Source organism: Erpetoichthys calabaricus, chromosome 3, assembly GCF_900747795.2.
Source record: "Erpetoichthys calabaricus chromosome 3, fErpCal1.3, whole genome shotgun sequence".
NCBI lineage: Eukaryota > Metazoa > Chordata > Cladistia > Polypteriformes > Polypteridae > Erpetoichthys > Erpetoichthys calabaricus.
Window position 1 is genome coordinate 179,221,849 of NC_041396.2, and position 24,760 is coordinate 179,246,608.

Genomic DNA, 24,760 nt, shown 5'->3' on the forward strand with positions numbered 1-24,760 from the left:
AACTTCCTTCCCTCTCTAACCATAGAATAGAAGATGACACCCCAGAAAAATGATGACATCTCTTCCACCTAGATTCCTTTTCATGTTTCAGTACTCCCTACACCATTGTGTAATTGTATCTATATTTTTTCGTTTCGATTTAATACTAAAATTTATCCACCACAAATCTTCCTAACTGTGAAAACTATAATGATTTGGCCTACTTCTGCTTCAAACAATCTGCCAGGCTAACTTGTTGTGTGTCTTCTGCAAAGTTCAATAGTTTTTTAGATGCAGCTTTATATCCATACCACCTTTCATCTGTGTAGGACCTGACTTTTAAAATCACATAATTCATTGCATCACAAATTGTTGTTCCCATGTGCCTAATCTGTATTCCAATCCTGTGCCCATCTTCAATACGGTGTCCTAAATCCTAAATCACCAGCCTCTTGTGAGGGACCTTGTCAACATACTTTGAATGTAAATAAGGTTGTTTGCATCACAATAAAAAAGGTTTTTGTTGCCTCTCCATAAACTGAAATATAGTCTGGTCTAATCCTATCCATTTACTTTTTACTAATACCTTTTATTAATACTCTTGTTTTGAATGTGGTTCTTAACTAATCTTGTTTCTGTTCATATACCTATGCCACAGATCTAGCACTGACACTGGCCTATATTTACTTGTTTTTGATCACCATTTTTTATTTATAAAGATACCATTTTTAATAGTTTTTTTATTAGGTGTAATAATTTTTTTTTTCGTTGAAAGGTGACCTATTGGATGGGGTTCATATTCTTGTTTATTTGCTTTATTCCTGTGTTATTGCTGTGTTATGTTCCTTGTCTTATGTGGGTGGTTCCCAAGAGGCGGGGCTACCTGCCCAACACCACCAGGGACTGCCCTCAGCCCTTTAAAGGCAGGGGTCACCCACCGTCCCTTGCGGTTCATTCGTTGTTAATTGGTGTCTTGTTTCTACTGTGATTATTGCATTTTGACATCATGCTGTTTTAGATTTTGTTTCTTGTGTTTCAGAGAACTCTTTTGTTTTCTTTTGTGCTCCCCAGACCTTGATTTTTATTCAGAGCATTCAGGTGATAAATAAATCTTTTTATTTTATAAAGATTCTACATTTGCCCTTATTATTAACTAGGTTTTGATGGTAATAGCCCCATGTAGTGGCCATTTTTGTAAGTTTTTGGGACTTACAAGCTTAGAATCTCTCAAGATTCATAATAAAGCATATGTAGTGACCTATCCTAACTTTGCTATGTCGTTCCACAGAAATGTCCTCCACCCCAACTCTTGTTCTACTATTCTTGCAGTCACATGGTGGGGAAGGAGACATCTGGGACTCCATTCTGATCTTACTCAGAGCTAAATGCTTTATATCGCCCTCTCCACTAATATGTAGACATGAGGCAGCAAGATAGAGCAATAAGGCAAGTGGTTTGTTACAGATTCAGATACTATATTCAGTCATTGTAATCTTTAACATTGTTAATATTCTTAATGTGCCAACAGCACAAACAAAGCAAATGCATGTGACAAATCACCATATAACCTAGATGTTTCAGTAGCTATCATAGACGATGTTGGCTCACACATCAACCTTTAGTCTCTTAAAGTTTCATTGTTGCAGCCCAGACATCTCACGGCATGAGTCTTCTTGTTGACTGTGTTCTGATTTCTGCTGATGCTTCTTCTTCCTCCTTCTTGCTTGATGCTACAGACATTTTTAGAGTTTGTCAAGGCCAAGCTGAACACCTCTTGCTCCTTTCTGTCCAATGTCATTTTGCTAGAACATATCAGTACATGTTTAAAAATTAATGGTATCTAATGGTTTAAGGGCCATGCTTTTAGTACTTGTCGAAAGTTCAGCTAATGACCATTTTGCTCTGTTTGGTGTTGCCCCTTTGCAGAAGAATTTTTTTTTCTTTGCAAGCCAGTCTTCTCTGCTTTCTGTCTACTAGCATGTCCTGTTTAATGTGGTTAAGACAAGCTGATACCATAGATATGCAAATGTTCAAATTAGAAAAAAATAAATGTAAATTATGTTATGTAACACCTTAATTTAAAATTCTTGATTACTACCACTGCTATAATAAAATTATGAACCCCATCAAATATTTTCTGAAAATTGATATTAAGAGTTTATTTGTAATTGTTAGCCTGTTAAAACAGTTCTTGGTAAATGTCTTGATGCAGTGACGTATTTGATTTCAGTGGCATTTTTTACACTTTATATTTTCTTATTATTCCCTGCAATAGTATTCTTTTCGGACTGTTTTATCTCTACTGCAGAGGACAGTTATTTTCATCTGGACTTTTTTTTACCCTTTACCTATAATAGCTCCCTTACTGAATCAGGTCTAGGATTTCCTCCATTGGCACAAAACTACATCAGAGAAGTGCACCAGAGAATGTCACGCTGAAAATGGCATTTGACATGATTTTCAGTGCTGCTGGGATTAACTATAACTCCTTTTGACTCTGACCAAAACTTTAGCTAAAACACATGTTGTTTTATAGTTTTGTAAAAATGCTTTTTATCCTACCCATCTAAGATGAGTTAAGATGTAAGTAATCAGCTGTACCTTAGCATTAACATTTGAAGTGTACCACCTGTTGGAATGTATTTTGTAATGCATGTAGTACTAAAATGCATTATTTGTCATTTCAACAGATGGTGCACCATAAACATCTGTAGTAATTAAATGCAGTACTAGAAATGTTTGTGATGTACCATCTGTTGGAATGAAAAATGCAATGCATTTTATTACTATATGCATTACAATTTTTTTTTCCAATAGATAGATAGATATATAGATACTTTATTAATCCCAATGGGAAATTCACATGATGGTTCATGTAGAGTGGGATTCATAAAAACAGTGTTAATGTTTGTGATGCACCATCTATTGGAATGACAAATGCAATGCATTTTATTACTACAAATGTTTGTGATCCACAATTTATTGGAATGGAAAATGCATTACAACATTTTTTTTCCAATACATGTGGTGTGAGATTTGGAAAAGCAGTGTTAATGTTGGTAATGCACCATCTATTGGAATGAATTTTATTGCTACAAATGTTTGTGATACACAATTTGTTGGAATGGAAAAACACAATACATTTTAATACAAATATTTGTGATGTGCCATCTGACTCAGGCGCCGCCACAAGTGGCAACCTTTCCAGCAGCTCCGTGTATGACTTTATCTTTCTACCTTTTTCTCTATTTTACTGATCACTCCTACCACTTTCTTTTATGTGGACTTGTTCCCTGGACACTTTTTATTACTTTTTACTACTTGGACATGGATTTTTACACGCCAAGACTCGTCTATTCAGGTAGTCAACTTCAAGCGCTGAGAACAAAGGCCCGTGTCGGTGTGGTTCCCTATTTACCCGATGAGGTAAGAAGGTTGTATCGTGGCAGCAGAGCCGGCGCTAAGCTAAAAGCCAAGCGGCTAGCGAGAAAGTGGCGATACAAGCCTTCGGTGCCTTCTGTGATCATGGGAAATGTGAACTCACTACTAAATAAGATCGACGAACTGGCTGCGTTGGTGAAAAATGTCAGGATCTACAGAGAATGCAGTTTGTTGTGTTTTTGTGAAACGTGGCTAATAATTAACATTCCAGATGCTAACATGGAGCTACCCGGGTTTAGCACAGTTAGAGCGGACAGAGACGCAAATACCTGCGGGAAGCGCAAAGGAGGAGGACTCGCTCTCTATGTGAATACAAGGTGGTGCAACTCTGGACATGTAAACGTCAAAATCTCCACTTGCTGCAGGGACATCGAACTGTTGACTGTATGTTTGCATCCCTATTACTTGCCCAGAGAGTTTGGACACATCATTGTTGTCATAGTGTACATCCCTCCTCGGGTGGACGTGAAGACAGCGAGTGACATCATCCATTCTGCTGTTGCTAAACTACAAACACAGCACCTGAAGCACTTGTGCTAATCGCTGGAGACTTTAACCATGTGACGCTGGACAAAACATTACTTGCCTTCTCCTAGTATGTGGATTGTAACACCCGGGGAAATAAGACTATTGACCTACTGTATGCAAACGTTAAAGATGCATACAGCGCCACCCCGCTGCCTGTGCTTGGGAAAGCAGATCATAACCTGGTTCTGCTTCAGCCTCACTACAAACCAAGAGTGAGGGAGCTACCTACAACCACATGCTCATTCAGAAAGTGGTCCCCTGAGGTAGAGCAGGCTCTGAGAGACTGCTTTGGAACTACGGACTGGGATATCCTGCAGGGATCATATAGTGAGAACATTGAGGAGGTTGTTGACTGCACTACTGACTGCATCAACTTCTATATGGACATTGTAGTTCCAGTAAGAACAGTACACTGCTATGCTAACAAAAAGCCATGGATTACAAGTGACATCAAGGGCCTTTTGAACCAGAACAAAAGGGCTTTTTAAGGTGGTGATCAGCATGAGCTCAAGCGCCTGCAGAAGGAACTCCGAATCCAGCTCAGGGTGGCAAAGGAGCAGTACAGGAGAAAGCTGAAGCAGAAATTGCAGAATAGCAGCATGAAGGAAGTGTGGGATTGGATGAAGATTATCAATGGCTGCAGCTCGAAGCGGGGTGCCACCACCGAGAGAGATGTGGAGAGAGCAAACCAGATGAACAACTTCTTTAACAGGTTTGACCACCCTAACCCACTCTCACCTCAGAGTACTGCATCCTCCACCCATCCTTCTGCTAATACCAGCATAGGAGAGAGTTTCCCCCCACCCACAATTACAGCAGCCCAGGTAAGCAGAGAGCTGAGGAGACTTCATGCCAGCAAAGCAGTGGGTCCAGATGGAATATCACCACGACTGCTGAAGGCCTGTGCTTTGGAGCTGGGGAGTCCTCTACAGCGCATCTTCAACCTGAGCCTGGAACATGGGAGAGTCCCGAAGCTTTGGAGAACATCTTGCATCACCCCAGTCCCAAAGGCATCACGTCCTAGTGAGCTGAATGACTTCCGGCCTGTCGCTCTGACGTCACATGTGATGAAGACCATGGAGCGGCTGCTGCTTCACCACCTGAGGCCACAGGTCTGCCATGCCCTTGACCCTCTGCAGTTCGCATACCAGGAGAAGGTGGGAGCGGAGGATGCCATCATCTATATGCTACACTGATCCCTCTCCCACTTGGACAGAATTATGTTTCTGGACTTCTCTAGCGCCTTTAACACCATCTAACCTCTGCTCCTTACCTACAAACTGACAGATATGGGAGTAGATTCATACCTGGTGGCATGGATCATGGACTATCTTACAGACAGACCTCAGTATGTGCGTCTCGGGAACTGCAGGTCTGACATTGTGGTCATCAACACAGGAGCGCCGCAGGGGACTGTACTTTTTCCGGTCCTGTTCAGCCTATATACATCAGACTTCTAATACAACTCGGAGTCCTGCCACGTGCAAAAGTTTGCTGACAACACTGCTATCGTGGGCTGCATCAGGAGTGGGCAGGAGGAGGATTATAGGAACCTAATCAAGGACTTTGTTAAATTGTGCGACTCAAACCACCTACACCTGAACACCAGCAAAACCAAGGAGCTGGTGGTGGATTTTAGGAGGATCAGACCCCTCATGGACCCCGTGATCATCAGAGGTGACTGTGTGCAGAGGGTGCAGACCTATAAATACTTGGGAGTGCAGCTGGATGATAAATTGGACTGGACTGCCAATACTGATGCTCTGTGCAAAAGAGGACAGAGCCGACTATGCTTCCTTAGAAGGCTGGCGTCTTTTAACATCTGCAATAAGATGCTGCAGATGTTCTATCAGATGGTTGTGGCAAGCGCACTCTTCTATGCAGTGGTGTGCTGGGGAGGCAGCATAAAGAAGAGGAACGTCTCACGCCTGGACAAACTGGTGAGGAAGGCAGGCTCTATTGTAGGCACGGAGCTGGACAGTTTGACATCCGTGGCAGAGTGACGGGCACTGAGCAGGTCTCTGTCAATCATGGAGAATCCACTAAACAGTGTCATCTCCAGATAGAGGAGCAGCTTCAGCGACAGACTGCTGTCACTTTCCTGCTCCACTGACAGACTGAGGAGATCGTTCCTCCCCCACACTATGCAACTCCTCAATTCCACTCTCGGGGGGAGGGTAAATGTTAACATTATACAAAGATATTGTCTGTCTGTTATACTTGCATTATTATTACTCTTTAATTTAATATTGTTTTTTATCAATATGCTGCTGCTGGAGTATGTGAATTTCCCCTTGGGATTACTATCTATCTATCTATCTATCTATCTATCTATCTATCTATCTATCTATCTATCTATCTATCTATCTATCTATCTATCTATCTATCTATCTATCTATCTATCTATCTATCTATCTATCTATCTATCTGTTGGAATGACAGAGACATAGCAAACAGTTGGACACACTGACACACAAATCCTTTTACTAAGGTGAATTCATTGTTGATATATAGATTTGCTTTCTCCCATGCTATAAACCTCATGTGCAGCATTTTACAGACTTAAAAAGACAGAACAAATAATTTATATCCTAAGCTTGAAACCTGGAATTTTATAAGATTAATATTTGGGTTATTTTTTTTTTCTATAAAGGGTTTAGCACGCAACAAAAGTTCAATTGGCAATAAATTATCTTATATCAAAATCTTTATACAGGGGGTCCTTGGGTTACAACGTCTCGACATATGACGTTTCGAGTTTACAACGCTCACTCCCATAAAAATTTAAAACAATTGAGACGTGAGAAGGAATAAAGGTAAGGATTTTTTTACACTCATTTTTTTCTGTTACTACAGTACAGTGTACAGTACATTATATTTATGTCCTTTTCTTTTTTCTGTGGCTTAGTTGTGTTTTTATGTTCTAGATTATGATTTTGCAAATGTGTTATGATAGGTAAGTGACTTAGGCTAGGGTGTGTTTCGACTTACACCAATATTCAGGTTAGATCACTGTCATAGGAATGGAACTGTGCCTTAACCCAAGGACCCCCTGTAATATGTTTTTTTGGATTTGCACATTTCCATTAATTGTAAAAAAGGTGTTTCTAAGGTGTCACGGAGGAAAAAATAACATTTCCTCCAAGGGTATTTTTCTTATTATCCTTTATCCTGGTATGAATATCTGCCCTGGAAAGAATATGCTAGAAATGTATTTAAATTGAGGTCAGTAAGGACTTCCTAATTTGAGTTAGCATTTTATTACAACCCTCTGGTCTTCTAAGTATCTACCTATCTATTTAAGTACCTGAGGAAAATCATACTGTGTCAGGTATAGTGTTTAGCACATTAAAAAGCAAGCCAGACTTTTATGAAGTTTACAGATTAAAACCGCTGTAGGGGAATGGAAAAAAAGATTGGCTCTCCATTTTAGGTTAGCCATTAAAAGAGTTTTCTTTTTTCTGGGGATGGTCACACAAGTTTGCCTCACATTATATTGTTCCCTATAAGATCATTTGATATTCAAGGTCCGCTGGCTTTAGTCAGTACTGTAATTTTTAATTTCAGGCCTTCTTTGATGTCTCACACCTTAAACTTGTGGTACCTTGAAAGTCTGTACCTCAGATTCATAGCCTAAGGTGTGGCATAGGTTCCTGTCAGAGATATTCATGCTGTACAGATGTCATAGGTATTTCCACCTGAGGCATCCAAAGCTTGTGACCTGGGAAAGGGCAGCACTATCAGATTTTTGTTTTAGTTATGTATACTTAATGTTGCTTTATAGCATTTACCAGTACTTTTTATTTGTTCCTGTTGCTGTGTTTGGCTAGTATACTCCCAATGTTTCTTGGGATTGACTCAGTTCAATTCAGTTATTAACATCATATGTTATAGCACAATGAAAAGCATTTGTTGCTAGCCCCACAGGTGCAGAAACATGAAATAACAGTACAACAGAATGACATAGCAGACATAAATTATTAAATAGAATGATGCCAATTACAACTAAGTGTCTGATCAGAATAAAATAAATAAATATGATATAGAAAAAGAGAGCATGTATCAGAAAGAAGAGATAAAAAAATGACCTTAATTGTATTGGTAGTGCTACATCTCACATGAAACAACCCTGATCACAGTTTAAAGATGACTGTATGAGAGTTAACAGTTTAATCAGAGGTAGCAACTAACTGAGAGTCTGGTGTACAGCACTGAATGGCATGATGCCTCTTGCTGAATTGTGGAAGCGAAAACTGTTGAGTGGGAGATTTTGGAAGGAAACTCTGTGAGGCTTCACGCTAGTTTTACTTTATGTCAGTTAAGATGGCTGCGTGTACACCATACATTAGATAACAAAGGTGTTTGTTGAAAAGTGTTTCAAAGTTTGTATCTTTTTATTCTCGTGTATATAAAGTATAGGAAAAGTATTGTAATCATCCAATTTTCATCCAGATTTTGATGAATCTCAACGTTTTAGTCCTCCCTGACTTTCTTGTATACAAAGTATAGGGAAAGCATTGGAATGTTCCAAAAATTCCATTTTGAGATTTTGATGACTCTCAATGTTTTAGACCTCCCTGAGTCCGAAAATACCATTTTTGGAATTATGTCTGTGCATCTGTCTGTGTGTGTGTGGGTGACCACTCACAATTTTTTTATTCTTTTCTTTGGATTTGTCCCATTTGAATAGTTAAGCCAAGACATTAGGGTGGCAAGATTATTTTCCCTGGAGGCTGTTTTATGGGTAAATAAAATGGTTTGTAAATAATGTACAGAGTGAATTTTTTTAACAATTCTATGTTTCAAATTTTGCAATTTATGCCTTCAAGAGTCTGAAAACTGAATTCAGTATTTTTGAAAACTGAATTCAGTATTTTGAAAACTGAACATTTATAATTGTAAAATAAACTCCTCTCAATTTGCAATAAATTAGAAATTTTAGCATGCAATATTAATTCTATAAATTGTTTGCATTATACTATGGTACAGATTCTCCATAGAAATAGCTATATAGAAAATAAGGGTCTTTTACTGTATAAGATAATCTAACAATTGATTTTTAAATGTTAAGCAGGCATAAAACAATTCCATATGGTGCACCTTCGTGCTGAACCAGTCCACACTTTTTCTGAATTAAAAATATTTTAGGTCATAGGCCTTACTCTATATCAGGATCTAGCCCGCATACTGTGACTACCATATGGATTATTGCTAAACACATGCAGAATATAAAATACAACTCAAACAAAACAGAATGTTTGGCATAATATGTATTGCAGCTAAATTATCCTTCAACATATAATAATTCATGTTTATTTATTTTGTAAATGTTTTTAGCCTTAGAAATCAAAGTGTTGCTTTCAGTTTTTGATAAGATTTCAGTAGATTTCTGGAATATTGTTGCATGTTTCTATTAGAGCTGGGCCTGACTGTGCCAAGAACTTTGGCATCTGGGCTCAGTGAATGAATGCTCCACAGATGTTGGTTTTGAGGCATATCCTGGGACAGTGGAAGCCATAATGCTATAATTCATGCTTCTGAGATTTTTTTTTCTAAATAAAATTGGCATTGTGAAGCAATACTGTGCAAAGGTTGAGTGTGTTAGCATACATATCAGCATTCTAGCACATGTGGAATGTATTTCCAATGACATTTGAAGGGCTGTTCATACATAATTAATTTAAGCCAACTGGAAAAAATACATGAAGTGCTGGCCATGTTTAACAACAGGTATCACATGCAGGTGACACTGAGCAAAGACAACCTTGCACGGGAGGAGGTAGAAAAGTAGGTTACACAGAATGAAATGCAGATTAAAACACAGAGTTGCCCTCTAAAGAGTGGGTCAGGGATGGATTGCAACATATTGATGACAAACACAAACATGCACATTTTATTATTTGAGTCCCACTGTGGGATGGTCAAATGCAACGCTTAAAACTACAGTTTTGCATTTTCTTTGTAAATACTTCTTCGGGAACTATGACTGAATATTAATTTGGGTATTTTTGTCTTTAAAAGTGTTTGCTATGTAATATTTTTGAAAGATCAATATGATGTTCTATTCCAAAACATTAAAAATTACATCACTCTTCTCATTCTTTTTTGGGGTGGCATAAATTAATAAATAGAGTAAATTGGTACAATATACACCATTTGTTTTTGTGGTCATTGTGGATGTGCAGTTTGAAAAGAAGCAGGATCATAAAATATCTATATATATAATTTACTAAGCCGGGAGACAAGTAGCCACCCATGGAAAGCACGCCGGAAGGGGCGTGGATTCACTAAGCCGCCGACAAGTAAGCTGCCCATGGCGCACGCAGGAAGAAGCCACGCCCACCAACTCTAAGACCATTGGATACGACGACAACTCGCAGAGCCACGCCCACCAACTCGGACGCGACGGCTGGGAAAAAACGCCGTCATTTATGTTCGTCTGGGCTAGAGGCCACATGCATCTCTGAGCCACGTTGACTTTTCATTAGTCAACCTCAGTCGAACCTCAGTTCACACAGAGGCAGCGCGAGAGAGAGACAGAGGCACACACACACAGGCAGCACCAGAGAGAGACAGAGGCACACAGTAAGCCCGAGAGAGAGAGCCGCGCACACACACGGGCAGAGCCAGAGAGAGACAGAGGCACACATTCAGGCAGTTAGAGAGAGAGCCGCGCACACACACACAGGCAGCGCCAGAGAGAGCCAGACGCAGAGAGACAGAGGCACACAGGCAGGCAGTGAGAGAGAGAGCCGCACACACACACACAGGCAGCACCAGAGAGAGACAGACGCAGAGAGACAGAGGCACACAGGCAGGCAGTGAGAGAGAGAGCCGCACACACACACACAGGCAGCACCAGAGAGAGACAGACGCAGAGAGACAGAGGCACACAGGCAGGCAGTGAGAGAGAGAGCCGCGCACACACACAGGCAGAGCTAGAGAGAGACAGAGGCACACAGGCAGCCTGAGAGAGAGAGCCGCGCACACACACAGGCAGAGCCAGAGAGAGACAGAGGCACACAGGCAGCCCGAGAGAGAGAGCCGCACACACACACGGGCAGAGCCAGAGAGAGACAGAGGCACACAGGCAGGCAGTGAGAGAGAGAGAGAGATGCGCACACACACAGGCAGAGCCAGAGAGAGACAGAGGCACACACGCAGCGCGAGAGCGAGCCGCGCACACACACACAGGCAGCGCCAGAGAGAGACAGACGCAGAGAGACAGAGGCACACAGGCAGCCCGAGAGAGAGCCGCGCACACACACGGGCAGAGCCAGAGAGAGACAGAGGCACACAGGCAGCCCGAGAGAGAGAGCCGCGCACACACACGGGCAGAGCCAGGGAGAGACAGAGGCACACAGGCAGGCAGTGAGAGAGAGAGCCGCTCGCACACACACAGGCAGAGCCAGAGAGAGACAGACGCAGAGAGACAGAGGCACACAGGCAGCCCGAGAGAGAGAGCCGCGCACACACACGGGCAGAGCCAGAGAGAGACAGAGGCACACAGACAGGCAGTGAGAGAGAGAGCCGCACACACACACAGACAGATAGATAGATACTTTATTAATCCCAAGGGGAAATTCACATTCTCCAGCAGCAGCATACTGATACAATAAACAATATTAAATTAAAGATTGATAATAATGCAGGTAAAAAAAACAGACAATAACTTTGTATAATGTTAAATGTTAACGTTTAAACCCCCCCCAAGTGGAATTAAAGAGTCTCATAGTTTGGGGGAGGAACGATCTCCTCAATCTGTCAGTTGAGCTGAACAGTGACAGCAGCCTGTCGCTGAAGCTGCTCTTCTGTCTGGAGATGATCCTGTTCAGTAGATGCAGTGGATTCTCCATAATTGACAGGAGCCTGCTCAGTGCCCGTCACTCTGCCACAGATGTTAAACTGTCCAGCTCCATGCCAACAACAGAGTCTGCCTTCCTCACCAGTTTGTCCAGGCGTGAGGCGTCTTTATTCTTAATGCTGCCTCCCCAGCACACCACCACGTAGAAGAGGGCACTCGCCACAACCGTCTGATAGAACATCTGCAGCATCTTATTGCAGATGTTGAAGGACGCCAGCCTTCTAAGGAAGTATAACCGGCTCTGTCCTTTCTTGCACAGAGCATCAGTATTGGCGGTCCAGTTTAATTTATCATCCAGCTGCACTCCCAGATATTTATAGATCTGCACCATCTACACACAGTCATCTTTGATGATCACGGGGTCCATGAGGGGTCTGGGCCTCCTAAAATCCATCACCAGTTCCTTGGTTTTGCTGGTGTTCAGGTGTAGGTGGTTTGAGTCGCACCATTTAACAAAGTCCTTGATTAGGTCCCTATACTCCTCCTCCTGCCCACTCCTGATGCAGCCCACAATAGCAGTGTCATCAGCGAACTTTTGCACGTGGCAGGACTCCGAGTTGTATTGGAAGTCCGATGTATATAGTTACAGTTGGTGGGCAGGTCTCTGTTAGTTGCTTTTGCGAGCGGGTACATGACCAGGCAATGTGTATGCTTCGAGAGCGAAGGTGGACGCGACAGCACCATCTAAGAATAATCATATTTGTCGTGGATGTGAATCGCTGTATGCAGCGTGTAAAACAGTTTGCGAGGGGTATTTCATGGGGTATTTCAGTGTCTGTACTTCGATGTGAATTGATGTATGCAGCATGTAAAATGCTGTATTGTATGTTGCCCTCTCCAGAGTTACATCTTTTCATTCACCTACAGTCGTATCCTCAAAACCAATCCCATATGGACAACTGTGTCTTTCAGGAAGTGTTCACCCATCAATACATAATTATGTGGCGTATGCTACGCCGCAGGTTGGCTAGTAAGAAAAAAAATTAAACAAATAAGGATACATAAGAATCTCCATTAAACAGCTCAAAACATCAATTCTTCCAGCCATGTTTTGTATTGATTATGTATACCAGATTTCTCTTTCCCGAGCATCTTACATTAAACTCATCGACCCCAAGGAGAAAACTAATTTTGCTACATATACAGTACCTACAATATTATTCTTTCACACAATACCCTGATTGTCAGAATTATTGAGGTAGGGATATTAACTGATGGATAATCTACAAATTATTTTGGGAAAACTCAGGAGGTAATCCATCTGCTTTTCTAATGCAAGTAACTGCTTCCCCAATCTGCCAATCAAACTTATCATCTTCCCAACTGCTCTTTTGAACAAACTGTCAAGCTCCTTAAATTTTTATCCTCCAGCAGCTGTTCCTCTCACCCAGAGAGAATAACCCACTGCATTTTGTGTGAAAACAATGGTGGTGCTGGCTCTTGCTTATTGATACTATGTAACATTTGTTTTGAATTGCTTAAGGATATGCCTGAAATCCCATTTAGTTAATCCAAGAAGGGGTGACATCATTTCGTGGCAGCCTCTAACAAACTCGATGCCAACAATATAGACACAGCTCTCCTTCTGCAGATACTTAAATTGAATGGACCAGTGATTATGGCACCACATATTCTCATATGACATCCCACAAAATATTATCAGCATGACTGGCATATGTCTTCACCAGATCTATAAAACAAAAGGCAAACTGATATTATTAGATATGTATAAATAAAAGCTGCTGGTTCAAGGTTTAATGATCATGGTAAAAACTCCAACTGTCTCCTTACAGTCTTAATCTTGGGTAGTGGATGCTGTCTCCTTTATGGCACCCAGCCAGGAGGCTAAATTTTGTAATCCCCCTATTGATGAAACATACCCAGTATTCAGTAGTCCTGTTTTTAAAAAAGAAGTTATGCCAGTTGGAAAATCCAAAAGTGCCATTCTTGTTTTCTGAGTGACATTATGCACAGTAATGTAAAAAATAAAACAAACATCCAGTAACTTAAGCAACTCTAGAATCATTTTGAAAACTAGAAACCATTCAGAGCAACCCCACACAAACAGAACGGTTTCAACAACCTGAGTTTGAATACAAGCCGGGTTACTGTCTGTGTGATTCTTGTATTCTTTCACATTTCAGTTGATCTTCTTCAGGCTTTCATCTCATATCCCAAGGAGATACACAGTGCAACTTACTGTAGATCTGATGGCAGTTTTCTAGTTCCAATTTTTGTTACAAACTCTTACTGAATGTTCTTAAAAAGATATGGCTCCTTCTTTAAGAAACTCTCTACCAAACTCTTTTGGTGAGGAACGTAAGGTGAGAAAGAACTTCAAAAGGCAGGGCTCATAACCAGGGGCCTCATGCATAATGCCATGTGTAGAATTCACACTAAAACATGGCGTACGGACAAAAGCGGAAATTTGCGTACGCACAAAAAAATCCAGATGCATTAATCTGTGCATTCACCAACTTCCACGTTCTTCCGCTACATAAATCCTGGTCATCGTGAAAAGCAACGCATGTGCACGTGCCTGCTGCCACTCCCCAACACCTCCCAGAATTACGCCTCTTTGAATTTGCAAATCAATATAAATAGCCCTTAAACTCAGCATTCTGTGAAAAGGCAATGGCAAAAGCATGGGGGAAAATAGAAGAATTTGAGCAAATACCAAGTGGAGGCAAGGAAAAACGTATTATTTGTTGGTTTAAACAGTGGTATAAACAACAAAAGGAAGTTCATCGAGTGACATAGAGTGTTGGAGAAACTCGAAAGCTTAAGTTCACAAAGTTACACAGTGCCTGAACTAAATAAGAAGTTGTCAGATATCAAAGTTGCTATGAAAAAGCGAGTTGTGGCCCACCGTCTGAGTGTCATATGGAAGCTTATTAGGGTACAGATAATAGAAAAAAAAATAGACACACAGTGGGAAAAAAGCTTGAAATGTCAACTTTAATCACGTAGTTTATTTTGTCATTAAAGTAGAACATCATAAACTTCATCTTAAAATCGTTTAATTTACTAGTTTCTCAAATACCATCGTAACTAAAGAAGCACGTTAAATGCTTTGTTTTGTATATGTTCTTCTATGTGCTCTATGTGTGTGAATCACTACGTGCTTCTTAAACGTGCTTCTGAATAATTTAAATACTGAGATGTATACTTGATATCATTTTCATGATGATAGGAGTTAAAGCATGTTATTAAACATGGGAACACGGTGGTGCAGTGATAGTGACGAGCTGGCACCCGGTCCAGAGATTGTTCCTGCTTCGCACAAGATGCTTGCTGTGCCATGCGTGACCTTCAGTGAAATAACTTATTGCAGCAGTACTGTCTCTTTCAAATGTACTAACCTCCAATTCCTGTCCTTCCTTTTCTTTCTCCAAGTACCCAATCGCCACACAATCAGCTCTGTAATAGACTTTAAGCCATCTGTAGGCCTAGAATGCCGATTCTTCAAAACTTGTAAGGAACATTGAAATATCTTCGTAGTACATGTTTAATTATTCTATCCATCTATCTTTCCAGTGTTGTGCCAGCTCCAGCAAGAATACAGCATGGGAACAATCCTTGAACTGGGCGCCAGCTCCTTGCTAGCGCTGCAACACCATATCCTCACATGTTTAATTATTAACAATATAGATTATTTAAATGATGTTAACATTTTATCTGTATGTATAATGTAATAAACATTTTTTGCTGCATTTCATCTTAAAATGATATCGTCATCATATGTAAATACGCATTAAAGTGGCTCAGGTTGTGCAATATTATAATTGTATCACAAGTTTACAGTGAGGTAATTATACTTATACACTTGATGGACTGATTGATTGCATTTATAGTTATTGGGATGAAACTGATTGTGAACCGCGAGGTCCATACAGGAAAGGCTCTGAAGCGTTTGTCGTATGAGAGCAGTTCAAATAGACAGCATGGCTGAGGCAGCGTATGCTAGATGCTGTGCTTCCACACTCATATACAGTGATATAAATACTCCAAGTGGTGCAGTGAGAGTAATATGGAAAAAGATGATCTGTTGTGGCAACTCCTAATGGGAGCAACTGAAAGAAGAAGAAGAAGAAGGTGCAGTGAGAGTAACAACAACACAGCAGCTATGGTATTTGGAATAGTTTGGCCATTATATTGATACAGGTTAATTACAATCAGATGCCTTAAACTAATAAACAACATGCGGTTAATTTCAGTGTATATGATAAAGCCATGTCAGGGATGTGGAGCTAAAAATGAAAGGGAAACCACACTGGAACAAAAGCACTGCTTTGACGCTGGGTGCCACTAGTTTGCAAAACCGAGCAGAGAACTTGCGTATGCCAAGGATTGAGCTAGCGTGAAAATGTGCGTGGCTATACGCCAAGTTTAGTTTTTATACATCACGATGTGACCGTGGAAATGGGAGTACGCAACATTTTACATGAGGCCCCAGGTGACTACGTCATGGAGATCCTGAGGTGTGCCACCTCAGTTGTTTTCTTTCTGCTGTACTGAACTTTTCTTTACTGCAGATCATATTTGCAATATCACTTAAAACAACCTGAAAGATAGAATATATTTAAATTTGTGTTTCCAAGGTTTGCAAATGAATTAGGAATTGTACTGAATCATTGCTTTCATATTATGTAATATCACCTCCTGTTGAATTCTGCTCTGTACTTGTAATATTTATATCGCACTATTATATTGTATCGATGAATACTTGTGTTTTGTTCTGTATATTGTATTGTATTTACCCCCTTTTTTGACATTCACTGCACGCCCAACCTACCTGGAAAGGGGTCTCTCTTTGAACTGCCCTTCCCAAGGTTTCTTCCATTTTTTTCCCTACAACTGTTTTTTGGAAGTTTTCCTTGTCTTCTTGGAGAGTCAATACTGAGGGGCTGTCAAAAGGCAGGGCCTGTTAAAGCTCATCGCGGCACTTCTTGTGTGATTTTGGGTTATATAAAAATAAATTGTATTGTATTGTAGTGTATACATTTGTCATATTCTATGAACAATTCAGTGCAACAAGTACCAGTGTTTTTGCTTTAAATGACATGATGTAGGAGACCAAAGGACATTCTGAAGCCAGCAATGGCCACTTTTGAAGCTGGACTAAAATCCATCTGTTTGCACTTACTTTCTAGAACATCTTCTTTGGCATTATGTCTCTAAATGGACATTATCCAGTGCTACAGCATATCAATGTTCATATGATTCTATTTCCATAGTTCAATTTTAGGTATTCGTCCATTTCAGACAACTGTTTTGTTGATTAGTGATTAACATATTGAATTATTATGGTATGCATTGTATTGCAGTCTCATTTGCCTTGTCATTTACTTAGTGACTGTGCTGGCAGTGGTACATATACACTATGTGTATATATATATATATATATATATATATATATATATATATATATATATATATATATATATATATATGCAGTGCATCCGGAAAGTATTCACAGCGCATCACTTTTTCCACATTTTGTTATGTTACAGCCTTATTCCAAAATGGATTAAATTCATTTTCTTCCTCAGAATTCTATACACAACACCCCATAATAACAACGTGAAAAAAAGTTTACTTGAGGTTTTTGCAAATTTATTAAAAATAAAAAAACTGAGAAATCACATGTACATAAGTATTCACAGCCTTTGCTCAATACTTTGTCGATGCATCTTTGGCAGCAATTACAGCCTCAAGTCATTTTGAATATGATGCCACAAGCTTGGCACACCTATCCTTGGCCAGTTTCGCCCATTCCTCTTTGCAGCACCTCTCAAGCTCCATCAGGTTGGATGGGAAGCGTCGGCGCACAGCCATTTTAAGATCTCTCCAGAAATGTTCAATCGGATTCAAGTCTGGGCTCTGGCTGGGCCACTCAAGGACATTTACAGAGTTGTCCTGAAGCCACTCCTTTGATATCTTGGCTGTGTGCTTAGAGTCGTTGTCCTGCTGAAAGATGAACCGTCGCCCCAGTCTGAGGTCAAGAGCGCTCTGGAGCAGGTTTTCATCCAGGATGTCTCTGTACATTGCTGCAGTCATCTTTCCCTTTATCCTGACTAGTCTTCCAGTCCCTGCCGCTGAAAAACATCCCCACAGCATGATGCTGCCACCACCATGCTTCACTGTAAGGATGGTATTAGCCTGGTGATGAGCGGTGCCTGGTTTCCTCCAAACGTGATGCCTGGCACTCACACCAAAGAGTTTAATTTTTGTCTCATCAGACCAGAGAATTTTCTCTCTCATGGTCTGAGAGTCCTTCTGGTGCCTTTTGGCAAACTCCATGTGGGCTGCCATGTGCCTTTTACTAAGGAGTGGCTTCAGTCTGGCCACTCTACCATACTGGCCTGATTGGTGGATTGCTGAAGAAATGGTTGTCCTTCTGGAAGGTTCTCCTGTCTCCACAGAGGACCTCTGGAGCTCTGACAGAGTGACCATCGGGTTCTTGGTCACCTCCCTGACTAAGGCCCTTCTCCCCCGATCGCTCAGTTTAGAGGTCCGGCCAGCTCTAGGAAGAGTCCTGGTGGTTTCGAACTTCTTCCACTTATGAATGATGGAGGCCACTGTGCTCATTGGGACCTTCAAAGCAGGAGAAATTTTTCTGTAACCTTCCCCAGATTTGTGCCTTCGAGACAATCCTGTCTTGGAGGTCTACAGACAATTCCTTTGACTTCATGCTTGGTTTGTGCTCTGACATGCACTGTCAACTGTGGGACCTTATATAGACAGGTGTGTGCCTTTCCAAATCATGTCCAATCAACTGAATTTACCACAGGTGGACTCCAATTAAGCTGCAGAAACATCTCAAGGATGATCAGGGGAAACAGGATGAACCTGAGCTCAATTTTGAGCTTCATGGCAAAGGCTGTGAATAATTATGTACATGTGCTTTCTCAATTTTTTTATTTTTAATAAATTTGCAAAAATCTCTAGTAAACTTTTTTCACGTTGTCATTATGGGGTGTTGTGTGTAGAATTCTGAGGAAAAAAATGAATTTAATCCATTTTAGAATAAGGCTGTAACATAACAAAATGTGGAAAAAGTGATGCGCTGTGAATACTTTCCGGATGCACTGTATATATATTTTGTCATGTCATCCATGTGCGCATAGGGGACAGCTGAAGGGCTCTAGTGACTGTAATTCTACCACCACTCCAGGGGTTGGCATTGTGTCCTAATGCCATTTTTCTTCTTCCTTCTCCAGACCGGATGATTGACAGCTCTAGCACCTCTGACATCACTTCCAGTGACCATTCATCTAGACCCGCCTCCTTCTGCTGGAAAGAACTCAAAACCAAAAGATCCACCATCTTTGTTAGTTCACTTTAAAGTCCGGTCTGAAAATATGTCTCTGCAATTATTGCATGCTTGTTTCTCATTTTGATTTCACCAATTATACGGGGTGACCAGGGCAGTAGCCCAACCCTTTTATCATTGTCTTGTTCTTGTCTTACAATATATAAGTGTGTTGTGCTGTGCTACCTGTCTAAAATGGGTGGAAATCTAAAAAATTGATTTAAACCTCAGAGTTGCAATGCAGCATGCAAAGCATATGTTGCTGTTATATGCCATTTGGCATGGTATTTGTAAAAGCAGTGTTAATGTTTGTGATATGCCATCTATTCGAGTGACAATTGCAATGCATTTTATTACTAAAAACGTTTGTGATACATCATCTTTTGGAAAAACTGAGACATGGCAAATGGATGGACACAAGCAAACCTATCCTTTAAGTAAGGTGGATATACAACTAGCTATGATACCTGGTTTTGGCCATAGTATTTTATAAGGCACTGTGCATCAGTAATAGGGTGTATGTTAATCAGATGTATCAGAGGTACTATGTAATTAGCTAAGTGCCTTTCTGAATACATATGTTTTTTTTAACAAAGAGCATATATTATTAACAGACAGTATGGTGTAGTGGTTAAGGCTTTGGACCTAGGACTTCAAACCCTGAGGTTGCGGGTCCAAATCCCATACTGACACTGTGTAAACACGTGCAAGTCACTTCACCTGCCTGTACTCCAACTATAAAAACAAAAGAAATGTGACCAATTGTATGTTGTAATTAAATGTTGTAAGTCACCATGGAAAAATGTATCAATCAAATTATAAGTAATAATCATATTATTAGGTCACTAGAGCTGCTTACTCTTTAACATGCTATATACAATTTGCCATGAGTCAAACATTCCTTCAATATATCAATTCTTCCTATCCTAGAGATTTGGCTTTTGTTGATGGTCATTACAAAACACAATTTTACTTGAAAGTATGTTATTTCTGAAATGAAATGGGTAATGAGTAGGAATAATGTGAAATTTGAGTATGTATTACTACAACTACAACTATTTGTTTATGTTGTTCACTTAGTTATTTCATAATTTGTTCGTTGCCTCCCCCTTTAAAGTCTGTAGGTGTGAATTCATATATATATATATATATATAGATCTATACATGGAGGAACAAACAATGGTGTAGAAATAAAAATGCACAGTAATGTAAATTCTAAGCAAACATTTACTGTAAATGTAGAAGGAGTAACACATTAAAAATAGCTTGCCTTAATGCTAGAAGTATCAAAAATAAGGTAAGTGAGTTGGAGTTGTATGTAGCAGAGCATAATTATGATATTATAGCAATAACGGAAATCTGACTAAATAACAAAGATGGGGATGAGTGTAACATAGAGGGATACACATTTTTTAGGAAGCATAGACAGAACAGAAAAGGAGGTGGGGTTGCTGTTTATGAAGAATGGAGCGTGAGATCGACAGGCGGATCGGTGCGGCATCGTCAGTAATGCGGGCGCTGCATCGGTCTGTCGTGGTGAAAAAGGAGCTGAGCCGCAAGGCGAAGCTCTCAATTTACCAGTCGATCTATGTTCCTACCCTCACCTATGGTCATGAACTATGGGTAGTGACCGAAAGAACGAGATCGCGAATACAAGCGGCTGAAATGACTTTCCTCCGCAGGGTGTCTGGGCTTTCCCTTAAAGATAGGGTGAGAAGCTCAGTCATCCGGGAGGGGCTCAGAGTAGAGCCGCTGCTCCTCCGCATCGAGAGGAGTCAGATGAGGTGGCTCGGGCATCTGATCAGGATGCCTCCTGGACGCCTCCCTGGTGAGGTGTTCCGGGCACGTCCAACCGGGAGGAGGCCCCAGGGAAGACCCAGGACACGTTGGAGGGACTATGTCTCTCGACTGGCCTGGGAACGCCTTGGGATTCTCCCGGAAGAGCTAGAAGAAGTGGCCAGGGAGAGGGAAGTCTGGGCATCTCTGCTCAAGCTGCTGCCCCCGCGACCCGACCTCGGATAAGCGGGAGACAATGGATGGATGGATTTAAATGTAAGTCCTCTTCAGTTGGATGATGAGCCCCATTTTAGTGAGGACATGTGCCTTCGCCTGGAAAATATTAGGGAAAGAGGTCTTATTTTAGTGTGTTATAGTCCACCCAATTCAGACAGTAATTTCAACACACATCTTTTTAGTAATATCAAAAAGGCAAGTTTACAGGGAGATATTATAGTCATGGGGGACATTTAATTATCCAAATATTAACTGGGATAACCTTGCAGATGGAGTTTTTAGAAGTAATCAGTGACTGTTTTTTAACACAGCATGTTAAAACACCAACACGGGGTGAAGCCTTTCTGGATTTAGTATTTTGTAATAATCAAGATAGAATTGAGGGTGTAGAAGTGATTGAACCACTAGGGTCAAGTGACCATAATGTAATACAATTCTCAGTATTTTGGAAGAGTGCAGATGCAACGACTAAAATTGTTAAGCTGAACTTCAGTAGGGATAATTTTGAGCAGATGCAACAATGTCTAAGTAGGATACACTGGGATAAGCTTTTAAGTGTGGAGACAGTCGAGGAGCAGTGGAACAGGTTTAAAAATGTTTTACATGTAATGCAGGACAGATACATACCTACATTTTGAATTAATAGGAAATTTAAAAATTTATAAAAGGAGTTTTAAAGGAAAAAAACTGCTTTATAAGGCATATAAGACTAATGACTGCAAAGTGAATCGTAGAGCGTATGAGAACATGAGGGCAACCATTAAGAAGGATATCAGGGAGGCTAAAAGACAGTTGGAGAGGAATATAGCAGATAAGGCGAAATAAGACCCTAAGAGATTCTTTCAGTATTTTAGTAGTAAAAGAACAGTCAAGGAGGAGGTCAAGTGCATCAGAAATAGCATAGGGGAATTAAAAGATACAGAGAATGAAATAGCGGATGCCCTAAACGTACATTTTTCTGAGGTGTTTACAACTGAGCAAGTGGATAACCTCCCAGAGGTAAATGCGACTACTAAGGACGTACTGAGGGATTTGAAAATTGTAGAGGGAGAAATGCTGTTCAGATTAAATAAGCTAAAAATCAAACAAATCACCAGGACCAGACAATATTTACCCTCGAGTTCTTAAGGAGGCTAGCGAGTACATATATAAACCCTTGACACATATTTTTAGGAAGTCACTGCACACTGGATAGATTCCAAAGGACTGGAAAATGGCAAATATCATCCCATTATATAAAAACGATGACAGGGCAGATCCAAGCAACTATAGGCCAGTAAGCTTAACATGCATCACAGGAAAATTAATGGAAGGAATTATTAACAATAAGATTGAGCAACACATGGCAAGTACAGGAGTTATTCTGAACAGTCAGCATGGGTTCAGAAGAGGGAGGTCGTGTTTTACTAACATGCTGGAATTCTATGAGGAGGCAACAAAAGGATACAATCAAAGTGGAGCATATGATATTATTTATCTGGACTTTCAGAAAGCATTTGATAAGGTGCCACATGAGAGGCTGGGCATCAAATTAAAAGAACTGGGAGTTCAGGGTGATGTTTTTAGATGGGTGCAGAATTTGCTCAGACACAGGAAGCAGAGAGTGATGGTGCAAGGAACCTCATCAGAACTGGCCGATGTTAAGAGTGGTGTTCCACAGGGGTCAGTGCTAGGGCCACTGCTATTTTTAATATATATAAATGATTTAGATAGGAATATAAGTAAAAAGCTAGTTAAGTTTGCAGATGATACCAGATGATGCAGACTTGGATAGCATACAGGCTTGGGCAGATTTGTGGCAGATGAAATTTAATGTCAGTAAATGTAAAGTATTACACATAGGAAGTAAAAATGTTAGGTTTGAATACACAATGGGCGGTCGGAAAATCAAGAGTACACCAAATGAGAAGGATTTAGGAGTCATAGTGGACTCTAAGCTATTAACTTCCCAACAGTGTTCAGAAGCCATTAAGAAGGCTATGTTAGGTTATATAGCACGATGTGTGGAGTACAAGTCCAAGGAGGCTATGCTCAACCTTTATAATGCACTGGTGAGGCCTCATCGTGAGTACTGTGTGCAGTTTTGGTCTCCAGGCTACAAAAAGGACATAGCAGAGCTAGAAAAGGTCCAGAGAAGAGCGACTAGGCTGATTCCAGGGCTACAGGGGTTGAATTATGAGGAAAGATTAAAAGAGCTGAGCCTTTACAGTTTAAGCAAAACTGTAGATTAAGAAGATTAAGAGGTGACATGATTAAAGTGTTTAAAATTATGAAGGGAATTAGTACAGTGGATCAAGACTGTTATTTTAAAATGAGTTCATCAAGAACACGGAGACACAGTTGGAAACTTGTTAAGGGTAAATTTCCCACAAACATTAGGAAGTTTTTCTTTATGCAAAGAACGATAGACACTCGGAATAAGCTACCAAGTAGTGTGGTAGACAGTAAGACTTTAGGTATTTTCAAACCTCGATTTGATGTTTTTTTGGAAGAAATAAGTGGATAAGACTGGCAAGCTTTGTTTAGCTAAATGGCCTGTTCTCATCTAGAGTGTTCTAATGTTCTAATTTCAGAGAGCATGGGAGTGTAAACAAAAGTAAGCAGACATGCATGTAAATGTAAACTATTTCAGAAGGCGGTTTGGGAGGTCCCCTTTCAAAGTCCATAGATGTGAAAATATATTGCAATGGAGTAGTTTGTGGGAAGCTTAAGCTTAAACTGATGCCATTCATCCCAGATTGTCTTGGATCAGAGAACACCACTTCCACCTCTACTTCTTTCTCCCTCTCTTTTTGTTTCTACTGAAGGAATACCTACACCCAGCCTATTGAACTGACAGCTCATGGGCCCAATGTGACCCAGAAGCAACCTCCAGCCAAAAATGCAGAGAAAAACCAAGAAAAACATACTTTGCAAGCCTTCAGAAATTCCTACAGTAGTACAGACCATGACTGCAATACTCTGCGTAGCCTAGCAACATTCAACCCACAATGCACCGTGTTGTTGTGGGTCTACAAGTGGTGGTAGTAGTCTGTGATACTGTGACAACCTATCGAATGAGCCACTTCTCTGGGGGAGTCTCTTCCTGCTCCTTTACCGTTTGCCCCCCTTTCACCCTGATCCTGTCAATCAGCTCTCTCTAGAGAGATGCACTGAGCACTCACAAAGTGCTTTCCCCCAAGATTATACCACCAACAGCCCATACACATCATAATGTCAACACACATGTGATGATTTAAAACGAGCTTATGTTCACTTAGTGTACCGTAGATGTTGTATTCATGTGTGTTAGTTACTGTTATCACTGGTTATGGGTTTGTGCACTGATAGCTTTGATAGCTCTGATAGTTTTTTTTGTTCTGTTAAATGCACTTTGTGATATACAGTGAACCCTCGTTTATCACGGTTAATCCGTTCCAGACTCTACCGTGATAAATGAATTTTTGCTAAGTAGGATTCTTTATTTATAAATTGAATATTTTCACAGTTAGAGTATAGAAAATCTGTTTAAGACCTTCTAAATACGTTTTTTAACATTATTAGAGCGCTCTAGACATGAAATAACACCCTTTAGTCACCATTACACTTGTATTACCCAATATATTAGCCAAAATAAGAGA